Here is a 14,724-nt window from a genome sequence, read left to right on the forward strand (position 1 = left end):
GTTCACCTGCTTAGCCCAGTGCGGGCTATTCCACCTCGCCGTACTGGCAGTGCGACCGGGAGCATTCAACCAGGTAAGGTTGGGCAGGCTCGGTGCTCAAGAGCTCCAGTGCGCCTGCACGGTCCGGTCTATCCGGTACCACCTCCACGCATCAGCCCTCCGGTGGCAGCTCACCGCACTCGCCCTGAGGTGCGTGTCCTCGGCCCAGTCAGCATGGAGCAGCCAGAGCCGCCAGTCAGCATGGAGCAGCCAGAGCCGTTAGTCAGCAGGGTTCAGCCAGAGCCGCCAGTAAGCGAGGATCAGCCAGAGCCGCCAGTAAGCCAGGATCCGCCAGAGCCGCCAGTCAGCCAGGATCAGCCAGAGCCGCCAGTCAGCCAGGATCCGCCATTCAGCCAGGATCAGCCATTCAGCAGGATCTGCCAGAGCCATCAACCTGCCTGAGCTTCCTCTCAGTCCAGAGCTTCTCTCAGCCTTGAGCTACCCCTCAGTCCTGAGCTACCTCAGTCCCGAGCTGACCCTCAGTCCGGAGCTGCCACTCAGTCCAGTGGGGCCCTCTGTTAGGGTTCTTAGGCCAAGGTCGGTGGAGAGGGTCGCCAATCTAAGGACGCTAAGGCACGTATTTAGTGGGTGATTGTTCCTGTCTCTGTGTTTGTTGCACCAGATAGGGCTGTTTCGGTTTTTCACGTTTCATGTTTTGTACAGTGCCTTGCGAAAGTATTCGGCCCCCTTGAACTTTGCGACCTTTTGCCACATTTCAGGCTTCAAACATAAAGATATAAAATTGTATTTTTTTGTGAAGAATCAACAACAAGTGGGACACAATCATGAAGTGGAACGACATTTATTGGATATTTCAAACTTTTTTAACAAATCAAAAACTGAAAAATTGGGCGTGCGAAATTATTCAGCCCCCTTAAGTTAATACTTTGTAGCGCCACCTTTTGCTGCGATTACAGCTGTAAGTCGCTTGGGGTATGTCTCTATCAGTTTTGCACATCGAGAGACTGACATTTTTTCCCATTCCTCCTTGCAAAACAGCTCGAGCTCAGTGAGGTTGGATGGAGAGCATTTGTGAACAGCAGTTTTCAGTTCTTTCTACAGATTCTCGATTGGATTCAGGTCTGGACTTTGACTTGGCCATTCTAAAACCTGGATATGTTTATTTTTGAACCATTCCATTGTAGATTTTGCTTTATGTTTTGGATCATTGTCTTGTTGGAAGACAAATCTCCGTCCCAGTCTCAGGTCTTTTGCAGACTGCATCAGGTTTTCTTCCAGAATGGTGCTGTATTTGGCTCCATCCATCTTCCCATCAATTTTAACCATCTTCCCTGTCCCTGCTGAAGAAAAGCAGGCCCAAACCATGATGCTGCCACCACCATGTTTGACAGTGGGGATGGTGTGTTCAGCTGTGTTGCTTTTACGCCAAACATAACGTTTTGCATTGTTGCCAAAAAGTTCAATTTTGGTTTCATCTGACCAGAGCACATTCTTCCACATGTTTGGTGTGTCTCCTAGGTGGCTTGTGCCAAACTTTAAACAACACTTTTTATGTATATCTTTAAGAAATGGCTTTCTTCTTGCCACTCTTCCATAAAGGCCAGATTTGTGCAATATACGACTGATTGTTGTCCTATGGACAGAGTCTCCCACCTCAGCTGTAGATCTCTGCAGTTCATCCAGAGTGATCATGGGCCTCTTGGCTGCATCTCTGATCAGTCTTCTCCTTGTATGAGCTGAAAGTTTAGAGGGTCGGCCAGGTCTTGGTAGATTTGCAGTGGTCTGATACTCCTTCCATTTCAATATTATCGCTTGCACAGTGCTCCTTGGGATGTTTAAAGCTTGGGAAATCTTTTTGTATCCAAATCCGGCTTTAAACTTCTTCACAACAGTATCTCGGACCTGCCTGGTGTGTTCCTTGTTCTTCATGATGCTCTCTGCGCTTTTAACGGACCTCTGAGACTATCACAGTGCAGGTGCATTTATACGGAGACTTGATTACACACAGGTGGATTGTATTTATCATCATTAGTCATTTAGGTCAACATTGGATCATTCAGAGATCCTCACTGAACTTCTGGAGAGAGTTTGCTGCACTGAAAGTAAAGGGGCTGAATAATTTTGCACGCCCAATTTTTCAGTTTTTGATTTGTTAAAAAAGTTTGAAATATCCAATAAATGTCGTTCCACTTCATGATTGTGTCCCACTTGTTGTTGATTCTTCACAAAAAAATACAGTTTTATATCTTTATGTTTGAAGCCTGAAATGTGGCAAAAGGTCGCAAAGTTCAAGGGGGCCGAATACTTTCGCAAGGCACTGTATATTGTTCATTTTTCATCTTTCATTAAGATAACCACGCTGCATTTTGGTCCTCTCTTTCACCAGAAGAAAACCGTAACATTCCCCGCATGTCCTTGTCGGAGATTGTTTGATTTATGTACTGTGCGAGTCATGTGTCAGTGTGCGATGGGTTTTGTACCCACTTTTATTATTTTTGGTATATTTTGGTTTTGGAGTTTTATGATCAATTATTAAACGACTCCGTTTATACCAAGTTCGTTCTCCTACGCCTGACTTCCCTGCCACCAACACGCACCCATTACATTGACAGCATGCCAGGGAGCATTGCAGAGGCCTTGATAAAGAAGGGTCAACAATGCAAATATTGACTCTTTGCATCAACTTCATGTAATTGTCAATAAAAGCCTTTGACACTTATGAAATCCTTGTAATTATACTTCAGTATTCCAAAGTAACATCTGACAAAAATATGTAAAGACACTGAAGCAGCAAACTTTGTGGAAATTAATTTTTGTGTCATTCTCAAAACTTTTGGCCACGACTGTACAGCCTATCATTGTCACGACTTCTGCCGAAGTCGAAGCCTCTCCTTGTTCGGGCAGTGCTTGGTGGTTGACGTCACCGGTCTTCTAGCCATCATTGATCCATTTTTCATTCGTTTTGTCTTGTCTTCCTACACACCTGGTTTCAATCCCATTCATTCATTACCTGTTGTGTATTTAACCCTCTGTTTCCCTCATGTCTTTGTCAGAGATTGTTTGTTGTTCAGTTTTGTGTTGTTTGTATAGGTGCGCGACGGGTCCTCGTACCCACTTTGTTTTGTTATTATTATTAGTTTGGAGTTCTGTTTTGTTTACAGTCATTAAACAACTCCATTTCACTAAGTTTAATTCTCCTGCGCCTGACTTCTCTGCCACCTATACACACGAATCAGACAATCATGAGATACTCTACCAAATGACAGAGATTTGGGCCGTGTCCGGTGTCTGAACTAAATCCTTTGCGTCCGACTTAAAGAAAAATTCCTTGTCCATTACGAGGTAAGTAGTCGCTGTTCTGATATCCAAAAGCTATTTTTGGTCAAAAGAGACGGTGGTAGAAACATGATTTCCCAAATAAGTTAAAAACGCGAAAAATCACACAATAGCACAATTGGTTAGGAGCCTGTAAAATGGCAGCCATCTCCTCCGGCGCCATACTAAACCATTGACTACAGCTCAGCGTTCAACACCATAGTCCCCTCCAAGCTTGGAACCCTAGGACTGAACACCTCCCTCTACAACTGGATCCTGGACTTCCTGATGGGCTGACCCCAGGTGGTGAGAGTAGGCAACATCACCTCCGCCATACTGACCCTCAAAATGGAGGCCCCACAGGGGTGTGCGCTTAGTGCCCTCCTATACTCCCTGTTCACCCACGACTGCATGGCCGTGCATGACTCCAACACCATCAAGGCCTGGTGATGAGACCTGGCACGTGGTGCCTGAACAGCAACCTCCGCCTCAACGTCAGTTTGAGTAAGGAACTGATCGTGGACTACAGGAAAGGGGGGGGGGGGGGAGCACTCCCCCATCCACATCGACGGGGCTGCAGTGGAGCGGGTCGAGAGCTTTAAGTTGCTCGGTGTCCAAATCACTAAGGACTTAAAATGGTCCGCAAACAGTCGACAAGAAGGCGCGACAGCATCTTTTCCCCCTCAGGAGGTCGAAAAGATTCGGCATAGGCCCATCAATCTTCAAAAAGTTGTACAGCTGCAACATTGAGAGCGGAATTATTGCAATTATTGCAATTGCACCGTCCCTCGATCGCATGGCGCTATAGAGGTTGGTGTGGACAGCCCAGTACATCACTGGGGCTGAGCTCCCTACCATCCAGGACCTCGAAACCAGGTGGGGTGAAGGGTAGGTCCGGATAATTGTTAAATACTCCAGCCACCCAAGCCATAGACTGCCATAGATTCTGCTTCCCCTTGGCAAGAAGTACAGGAGAAACAAGTCTGACAGGTTCCTGAACAGCTTCTATGACTGCTAAATAGCTAACAAAATGGCTACACTGACAATCTCCATTGACCCTTCAACTTTATTTTCTCTATGCACACTCACACACCCACTCTATGCACATTTTACACACTCACTCACACACACTCACACTGACACTCCAACACACGTACAACTCATTTTTTCCTTCACACATGTAACACGTCCCACACATTCATACTGACTCTACACACACTCACATACAATCACACTGTACGCTGCTACTACTTAGTTAATCATATATCCTGATGCCTAGTCACCTTACCTCTATAGATACCTAACCCTACCACTCCAGTATCCCTGCACATTGTAAATATGGTACTGGAACTGACCCTGTATAAAGCTTACTTACTTTCTCATTCTCTTCTTATTTCTATTTCTCGTGTGTTTTTGTTCTACCTGACTTTTGTATAGACTTGTTATAATACTACTGATATTGATTGCTTCATTGTTGGGAAAGAACTGGCAAGAAAGGCATTTCACTGTACTTGTGGACGTGACAATAAAACATGAAACTTGTCTGTTACAGTATATGCTTATTGTTACCCATCTCTCCTGTGCTCCTCCACCGTTATTTATTTAGTCAGAGGTCATTCATCTATAACAAGTATTATGTGTATACTATGAGTGGCTTATTTAGAATGTGTACAAGTCTATGATATGTAATGCAGTGGTTCCCAAACCTTCCTTTTGGGACCCCCAGACATTTCATCATGTTGTTGTAGACCTGAATTTGCTCACCTGATTCACTAATCAAGGGCATGCTGATTAGTTGACCAGTTGAATCAGGTGTGCTAGCTGTGGAGTAGTTCAAATACATGGAACGGCTGGGGGTCCTCAAGGAGAAGTTTGAGAACCATTGGTGTAATGTAGAGGCTACAATCCGAGAAGACACTGCCTTGTCCTGATCTGATCTGATCTGGAAAACCCAATCTGCCTCATATTGTTTAAACAGCCTCTAGGATGAACCGACCTGCCCACATGCTACCTGGACAAGCTATGGACCCTGGGGGTAGAAGCAAACAGGTAACCGAGCTATAACTAGGCCACAACAAACAGATAACCAGGCTATAACTACCGCCACAACAAACATAACCAGGCTATAACTAGGCCACAACAAACAGATAACCAGGCTATAACTAGGCCACAACAAACAGATAACCAGGCTATAACTAGGCCACAACAAACAGATTAGCAGGCTATAACTAGGCCACAACAAACAGATAACCAGGCTATAACTAGGCCACAACAAACAGATTAGCAGGCTATAACTAGGCCACAACAAACAGATTAGCAGGCTATAACTAGGCCACAACAAACAGATAACCAGGCTATAACTAGGCCACAACAAACAGATTAGCAGGCTATAACTAGGCCACAACAAACAGATTAGCAGGCTATAACTAGGCCACAACAAACAGATAACCAGGCTATAACTAGGCCACAACAAACAGATTAGCAGGCTATAACTAGGCCACAACAAACAGATTAGCAGGCTATAACTAGGCCACAACAAACAGATTAACAGGTGTTAACTAGACCAGAACAATATGAGACAGCTAACTATTAATGTGAGAGACAAAGATATGCTGTCACTCAATGTATGTAAACATTTATTTATTTATTTATCTATTTCACCTTCATTTAACCAGTTAGGCCAGTTGAGAACAAGTTCTCATTTACAACTGCGACCTGGCCAAGATAAAGCAAAGCAGTGTGACAAAAAACAACAACACTGAGTTACACATGGGATAAACAAAAGTACAGTCAATAACACAATAGAAAAATCTATATACAGTGTGTGCAAATGGCGTACGGAGGTCAGGCAATAAATAGGCCAATAGGAGCGAAGTAATTACAATTTAGCAATTAACACTGGAGTGATAGATATGCAGATGATGATGTGCAAGTAGAAATACTGGTTCAACCAATTTGGCAACTAAATGCTTTCGTAAATAAAGCGGTATGTAAATACAAAACCTAGTCTGGCAGGCTACAGTATGCAAATTATAGTTTTGTTCCTGTTTCTTTGTGCCGGTCTGATCTGTTAGCTGTTTCACTCTGCTAGAACAGGTTTTATCTGGCCAGGGTTCTTCCGCATTCCTCTTTAATAGGGGCCTTTATCTTATGACACATTTATAAACAGGAATTGTACACACATTTTCTCTATGTTGGTTTCAGTGTGGTTATCAGAGGTACACTCAGTTCAAAACTCAAACATGTTTGGAATTATACTTGTGGTGAGCAGTTGTTTGGTGTAGGTGGATTGTCACAGAGACTGAGGTGGTGGTGAGGGCAAGCTCAGTGTCCATGTTTACTCTGTCACACTTCCTGTGTATCAAAGTTTAGTAAGAGCTTTTAAGTGTTGCTGTATGGCCCATTAGGCAGGATTAGAAGAGGGCGGCATTTTCTGAGATAAGATGACCAAGACGCTCCTACAACAACACAAGAAACCTCACATAATTCTGCCCAAAAACAATGATAATTTCTCTCAACCAATGGCCTACGGTCTTTTTAAGTGAGCGCCACCCTGTGATAAGCAGTGCCCACTTTGTCAAAGGTAGGGGTGCAAAGTATTGTGTTCTTCCATTCCCAGTGATCCTCTCCAGGGTGCTGTTGGAGAGACCCAGTGCTCCACTAATGTTCTGTCAACAAATAATCTATCAGAAATCACGAAGCAGATATAGCCTATGGTAGAAAGCAGAGGAGGATGGGCTCATTGTAATGGCTGGAATGGAATTAATGGAACGGCATCAAACACATGGAAACCACATGTTTGACTCTGTTACGTAAATATCATTCCAGCCATTACAATGAGCCTGTCCTCCTATAGCTCCTCCCACCAGCCTCCACTGGTAGAAAGAGTTTTCTGCAGCCTACAGGCTGGACATCAAGTGTATGAAAATGTAATGAGTTGTACACACATGCAGGTTTCTCTCATCAAATAGCCTAACCTAAATGGTTCCCAATCAAGTAAAAAAATGCCCTGACATGTTAACAAAGAACATACCAGATTTGACAATGTAAAAATCTGTCGTTCTGCCTCTGAACAAGGTGGTTAACACACTGTCCCCTGGGCGCCGTTGACGTGGATGTCGATTAAGGCAGCCACTCGCACCTCTCTGATTCAGAAACATTTCAGTCGAAAACATTCAGTTGTACAACTGACTAGGTATCCCTAGTAAAATGACTAGGTATCCCCAGTAAAATGGACAATATGGAATGGGCAATCAGGCTCCTCACAACTGCTTTCCAGGAATTTCACCCCATGGGCTAAATTGTCATTATCAGTGATTTCAAGTTTGCATCCGTCAATTTTTGACTCCTGATAAAGTTGGGTAGCTGATAGACAAATGCATTAGTCACAGGAATCAGGACTAATGAAGCCAATGCAACTGCATGTTTTACAAACGGACGGCCTACCATTAATCAAATTCCATCTGAGGGTCAACACTGTAGGCTACACCACAGTCAGCACGGATCGACGCCCACGTCTTTTGGACAAATGTTTTTGGTACAGTGATTTCCACGGACTTTGATTTTTGGTCTGGTTCGGACCAATCATTGACGTCTATGTTTGGTTCAGATTTGGTCCGGTTCGGACCAATCGTAGACGTCTATGTTTGGTTCAGATTTGGTCCGGTTCGGACCAATCATAGACGTCTATGTTTGGTTCAGATTTGGTCCGGCCTGGATCAGCCTTGATATGGCAAAACATATCGACGTTTATAGATGGCACACGTTCACAATCCATGTCTCAATTGTCTCAAGGCTTAAAAATCATTCTATAATCTTTATTTTCTCCATCATTTATACTGATTGAAGTGGATTTAACAGGTGACATCAATAAGGGATCATAGCTTTCACCTGGATTCACCTGGTCAGTCTATGTCATGGAAAGAACTGGTGTTGCTAATATTTTGTACACTCAGAGTATAGAACCATGTTACATAGCCATGTAGTTAAAAAAAAGACAGCTTAAAAAATGGTGTATTCTTTTCACGTACAGTATGTGTCAGTCCTCAGCATACTGGTTATTAGTGCACTAACAGTTACTGGAAACTATACACACAGCAAGTCCTGACCCAGTACATGTATGATAGGTTACACTACACCTGTGTTACTTAACATGCTTTGCATCTTCTCAGAAATCCAGCTTATTTTTAATTGTTACCATTATTTAACTAGGCAAGTCAGTTAAGAACAAATTCTTACTTACAATTTACAATGAGATGCAGTACAAAAGACCGCTGCACCACTCGGGAGCTCTTGTGTCTTTTACTACTTTAAGGAATAGTAAATGAACACACATTTGGGGAAATTTTGCCAGTCTCCACAAGGAAAAGGGCTATTTCTAAGTGTGTTAAGGTTACTGTTAGGGTTAAGGGTTAGGTTTAGGTTAAGAGTTAGGGTTTAGGGAAAATAGGATTTTGAATGGGAATAAATTGTGTGTCCCCACAAGGTTAGTAAAACTAGACTGTGTGTGTGTGTCTTTCATCCTATACCACCTGTTATTTCATAATAAACAATGAAACATAGAAATAAAGTTATGTAAAGCATTTCACTTGTTACGGATACAGGTATCCTGTGTGTGTGTGTATGTATCCTGTGTTTTCTCTCCTTCTCCCCTCACAGGTGAAAATCATCCCTCCCCAATCAGTCACCAATCAATCAGAAGACACACCTCCTGTTTCCTACCCAATCACAGTTCCTTTCCCTTGGTTTAAAAACCCTGTTAGTTGTTTGCTCTAGAGCTCAATCTCTCTGTAAATGCCATAGCTGTAGATCTCGCTGTTTCACTCACTTTGTGTATTAACCTCTCTTTTGTTTGAGCACTTCCATAGCACTTTGTCATCACCTGTGAGTATTGTTTTTGGTTATGGTGTTTGTTTGATTGCTGGTGGGAAAAGGGGAAACCAAGACAAGTCGCCCATGGGCATACACTACCTGTAGTTAGACTTTGTTAAATACACTAGTTAGAACTGGGCGAACCACCCACTGTATTTTTGGTTAGTTAGTTAGCTGTTGTTAAAGTAGGCTAGTCTAGCTTAGGGGTGTTTTTGAATACTTATTGTTTCTTTCCTTGGGTCCAGCTCAGCCCCTTTTCCTGCTCCCCCCATTACCGTGTGTTTACAAATAAATAAACCTTGAGTTTGACGGTAGATTTCAGTTGTCGTAGTTATTTCGTTCTCACTTTTACTTTGTCACTATAATTTGTATGAGTTATGTTATGGGTCTCATTGCCATCCCCCCCCCTAGACTGTCGGGCCAAAAGGGATTTGTAACATAAGTGGGGGCTCATCCGGGATCTGTCATAACTGACACCCATACCACTCATGTAGATTGTGATAGTGGTATAGTTCAGTGTTGAGCGTCATAGCTGAAGTAGCATTAGTGTTTGCTATTTTTGTTGGCTCTTGTGAAGTAGTGTAAGATGACTACTTTTGATTTGAAATCCTTTTTGGATAACCCTTCGTGGGAGGTTTTTGATAAATGTCGTAGAGTTGACTTAATTACCTTGGCTGACCATTATTCAATATCGATTCCGCAGAGTTTAGTTAAGGCGGAGGTTAAACAGCTAGTGTTAAATGTATTGTTGGAAGAGCAGGTGCTTGTGTTACCGCTGCCTGAGCCTACTACCCCTGTAGGGGATGTTGCTGCTCCTGTAAGCCCATTGGTGTCTGAGAATGAGGGCGAGGCTAAAGCTCCAGCCACATTGCCCCGTTTCGATCCACTCTCCCCACTGTCAACGGGTGATGCCAGGAGGGATGTCCGTTTAGCACAGTTCCAAGAGATGTGTAAAATTGAGGCAGAAAAAGAACGAGAACAACGGCAGATGACGTTTAAAATGTGCCAGATGGAACAGGAGACAGCAAGGCTAGCCTTCGTTCCCACTGTGCCTGTTAGTGAGCCGTCCTCACCAGCTGTGTCCTCAAACACGTTTGACATTAGTAGGCAGATTGCCTTAGTACCTTTGTTCAGAGTCGGAGGTTGACTCCTATTTTTGTGTATTTGAGCGTATAGCCGTAGCATTGAAATGGCCTGAAGAGGTATGGTGCCTATTACTTCAGTGTAAATTAACTGGTAAAGCCCAAGAGGTTTTGTCAGCGCTACCTCTGGAGGACAGTTTGAATTAGGAAGTGGTCAAAGCTACTGTTCTTTGTGCCTATGAGCTTGTGCCTGAGGCATACCAACAGAGATTTAGGTCTCATAAAGTCTTCTAGTAAGACTTATGAGGAATTTGCTAGAGACAAGGGAAATCTGTTTGATAAATGGCATGCTGCGAGTAAGGTAACTGATTTCAACTCTCTCCGGGAGTTAATCTTGTTGGAAGAGTTTAAAAATTGCTTACCCAAACGCATTGTAGTTTACCTAAACGAACAAAGTATCCTCCCTGGCAGAAGCGTCTGTGTTGGCAGACGAGTTTGTGTTGACGCACAAGAGTGTTTTCGGCTCAAACTGAGAGAGCCACAGAGTTTCCTACTTTTAGCCCTAGTCGGCCAGCAGTAGGATATCAAGCACGCCAGAAGAATGAGCGTCCCTGTTTCTATTTTCATAAAGTGGGACATATGATTAATGATTGCTTCCTGCTAAAACGCAAACAAGGGATGCCTCTTTGTGCCAAGCCGCCAACAGGTGTTGGTCTAATTCGTACGGTTGTGAGGTCTGCAACAAAACAGGTGCCTCAGGGTCACTGTAGTTTGAAAGTCTCAGTCCCCGACTGCAGTTATGAACCATTCATTTTTGAGCGTCTCAGCGTCCGGTTAAAATCCTTCGAGATACTGGTGCGGCGCAGTCGTTTATATTGTCTGATGTGTTGCCCTTATCTGACGATACATACTGTGCTTCCAGTGTGTTAGTGCAGGGTATTGAAATGGGTTTTGTCCCAGTGCCATTGCACTTTGTGAAAGTACACTGAGTTAATCAGTGGAATATTCAGAGTGGGGGTACGTCCTATGTTGCCAGTGAAAGGTGTGACCTTTATAATGGGTAACGATATTGCCGGAGGAAAGGTAGTACCCGTATTGGAAGTATTGGATAAAAGTGACCACTCTCTCGCATGAGCTGGCACAGAGTTATCCACATGTGTTCCCCGCTTGTGCTGTCACTCGTGCTCAGGCACGACAAGAGGGTGACGTGATAGATTTGTCGAACACTGTTCTGTTCAAAGAGGATGATCAAGAGGATGGATTGTGTGATACCTCTGAGAAGCTGATCACCTCTGACAAATAGCCCAGGAAAGAATCAAAGAACGTTGAACTTATTGCTGATGCAATACAGTTACTAGTCACTCGTGAGCAGCTGATTGCTAACCAAAAGGTTGACAACAAGCTTGATAAATGTTTTTCTAGTGTTGTCTCATTGGAAGATGTGAAGAAGAAGAACGTGGCTTACTTCATTGATGGTAATCTCCTCATGCGTAAATGGAAATCCCATGTTGACGCGTGTGGAGATTGGAATGCTGTTTACCAAATAGTGATTCCTACAGCCTTTCGACAAAATGTGTTATCCCCTGCTCATGATCACCAGTGGTCTGGTCATTTAGGAATCACAAAGACTTGTGATCGGATCCTTCAACATTTCTTTTGGCCGGGTTTAAAACAAGATGTGGCTCAGTTCTGTCGGACATGCCACACATGTCAGATAACAGGAAAACCAAATCAGGTTATTCCTCCCGCTCCTCTTTGTCCCATACCTGTCAGAGGTGAACCATTCGAGCATGTGGTGGTTGATTTGTGTCCGACTGTTACCGAAGACAAAATCGGGTAACCAGTTTTTGTTAACGATTATGTGTATGGCTACAAGATACCCCGAGGCCATTCCTCTGCGAAGGATTACAGCCCCGGTAGTGAGTAAAGCCTTAATAAAATTCTTCACGACATTCGGGTTACCTAAGGTGGTGCAAAGCGATCAAGTTACCAATTTCCTATCCAAGCTCTTCAAGCAGGTGTTTAAATCCTTAACAATTACGCACCGTGTGTCAAGCGCCTATCACCCAGAGTCTCAGGGTGCGCTTGAAAGATGGCATCGGACACTGAAGTCTATGCTACTTAAATATTGTTTGGAATCTGAGAAAGATTGGGATGAGGGAGTTCCTCTAGTTTTGTTTGCTGCTTGTGAAACTGTGCAGGAGTCCCTAGGTTTCAGCCTGGCTGAGCTAGTGTTTTGTCACAGTGAGAGGACCAATGAAAGTCCTTAAAGAACAGTTCTTGTCCCAAGAGTTGTGTACAGGTTCAGATAATGTGTTGGCAGATGCTTTGTCTCGTGTGTAATGATTGTTGTATGTTTTGTAAGGTTGACTTTGTTGTTGATCTTGTGAATATTTATTGTAATACTGTGGTCGCAATCCCTAGGGTTGCTCTTTTAAGGGTGGGAGTGTTACGGATACAGGTATCCTGTGTGTGTGTGTATGTATCCTGTGTTTTCTCTCCTTCTCCCCTCACAGGTGAAAATCATCACTCCCCAATCAGTCACCAATCAGAAGACACACCTCCTGTTTCCTACCCAATCACAGTTCCTTTCCCTTGGTTTAAAAACCCTGTCAGTTGTTTGCTCTAGAGCTCAATCTCTCTGTAAATGCCATATCTGTAGATCTCTGTTTCACTCGCTTTGTGTATTAACCTCTCTTTTGTTTGAGCACTTCCATAGCACTTTGTCATCACCTGTGGGTATTGTTTTTGGTTATGGTGTTTGTTTGATTGCTGGTGGGAAAAGGGGAAACCAAGACAAGTCGCCCATGGGCATACACTACCCGTATGTAGACTTTGTTAAATACACTAGTTAGAACTGGGCGGACCACCCACTGTATTTTTGGTTGGTTAGCTGTTGTTAAAGTAGGCTAGTCTAGCTTAGGGGTGTTTTTGAATACTTATTGTTTCTTTCCTTGGGTCCAGCTCAGCCCCTTTTCCTGCTCCCCCCATTACCGTGTGTTTACAAATAAATAAACCTTGAGTTTGACGGTAGATTTCAGTTGTCGTAGTTATTTCGTTCTCACTTTTACTTTGTCACTATTATAATTTGTATGAGTTGTTACGGGTCTCATTACATCCCCCCTAGACTGTCGGGCCAAAAGGGATTCGTAACATCACTGTTCAGTTTGAGTCAGCTAAACCCATTCCATGCATCCTCTGAGGGTTATTCACACCTGAGCAGACTGGTTGAATGCTTGTTAAATACCCCCATCTACAGGCTGTTAGGAAGTCCAACACTTAACAGGTGCCTAAACAGTGTGGTGTGTGTGAGAGCAAGAAAGATGTGGATAGTGGATGCGTTTGAGTGGATCAGTTTTGTCATTTCGGTGACCATGTTGGTCATCACCTTTCAAAACTGTGTTGCATTATGGGGATAAAAATTGTTCTGACTTGAACATTCATGTGAACTGTATGAACTGGCTTCTCACTGACTTCATCCTGCAGCCATCTCCTGCATTGTGGTAGGCGCTATCGTCAACTAATCATTAGGCTGTTTGTTTGACCCAAGACTGAAACGGGAACAAACTTTTCCGTGACTCATATATAGTGTATACTGTATGCAAATGAATGTCATATTTGAGACCTCTCTCTCACCAATAATAATTTTTAAAAGGCTAATTGATAATTAGGAAACTGTTCTAATTAAAGAAGCAATAAAACTGGCCTTTAGACTAGTTTAGTATCTGGAGCATCAGCCTTTGTGGGTTCGATTACAGGCTCAAAATGGCTAGAAACAAATAACTTTCTTCTGAAACTCGTCAGTCTATTCTTGTTCTGAGAAATGAAGGCTATTCCATGTGAGAAATTGCCAAGAAACTGAAGATCTCATACAACGCTGTGTACTACTCCCTTCACAGAAGAGAGCAAACTGGCTCTAATCAAAATAGAAAGAGTGGGAGGTCCCGGTGCACAACTGAGCAAGAGGACAAGTACATTAGTGTCTAGTTTGAGAAACAGACGCCTCACAAGTCCTCAACTGGCAGCTTCATTAAATAGTACCCGCAAAACACCAGTCTCAATGTCAACAGTGAAGAGGCGACTCCCGGATGCTGGCCTTCTAGACAGAGTTGCAAAGAAAAAGCCATATCTCAGACTGGCCAATAAACATTTAAGATTAAGATGGGCAAAAGAACACAGACACTGGACAGAGGAATGCCCCCAAAGCAAAAAAATATATACCTCTAGTTTAAAGTGACAGATAATATGGGGACTTTTTTATCATGATAATTAAGTTTCCGGGGGGCGCCAACATCAACTCAACTGTTTAAAAAAAAAAATGCTCTTTGCTAAGAAGCATTTATTTCATTTTAATTGAAAACAATCACAACTGTATTTCATTGTTACCAATAAATGATTTGATATTGATATAAAAATGTCTGCATTGGATCTCTATCACTTTAGTAAAATAATTTAC

The sequence above is a fragment of the Oncorhynchus mykiss genome, chromosome 12 (genome assembly GCF_013265735.2).
Source record: "Oncorhynchus mykiss isolate Arlee chromosome 12, USDA_OmykA_1.1, whole genome shotgun sequence".
Classification (NCBI taxonomy): domain Eukaryota; kingdom Metazoa; phylum Chordata; class Actinopteri; order Salmoniformes; family Salmonidae; genus Oncorhynchus; species Oncorhynchus mykiss.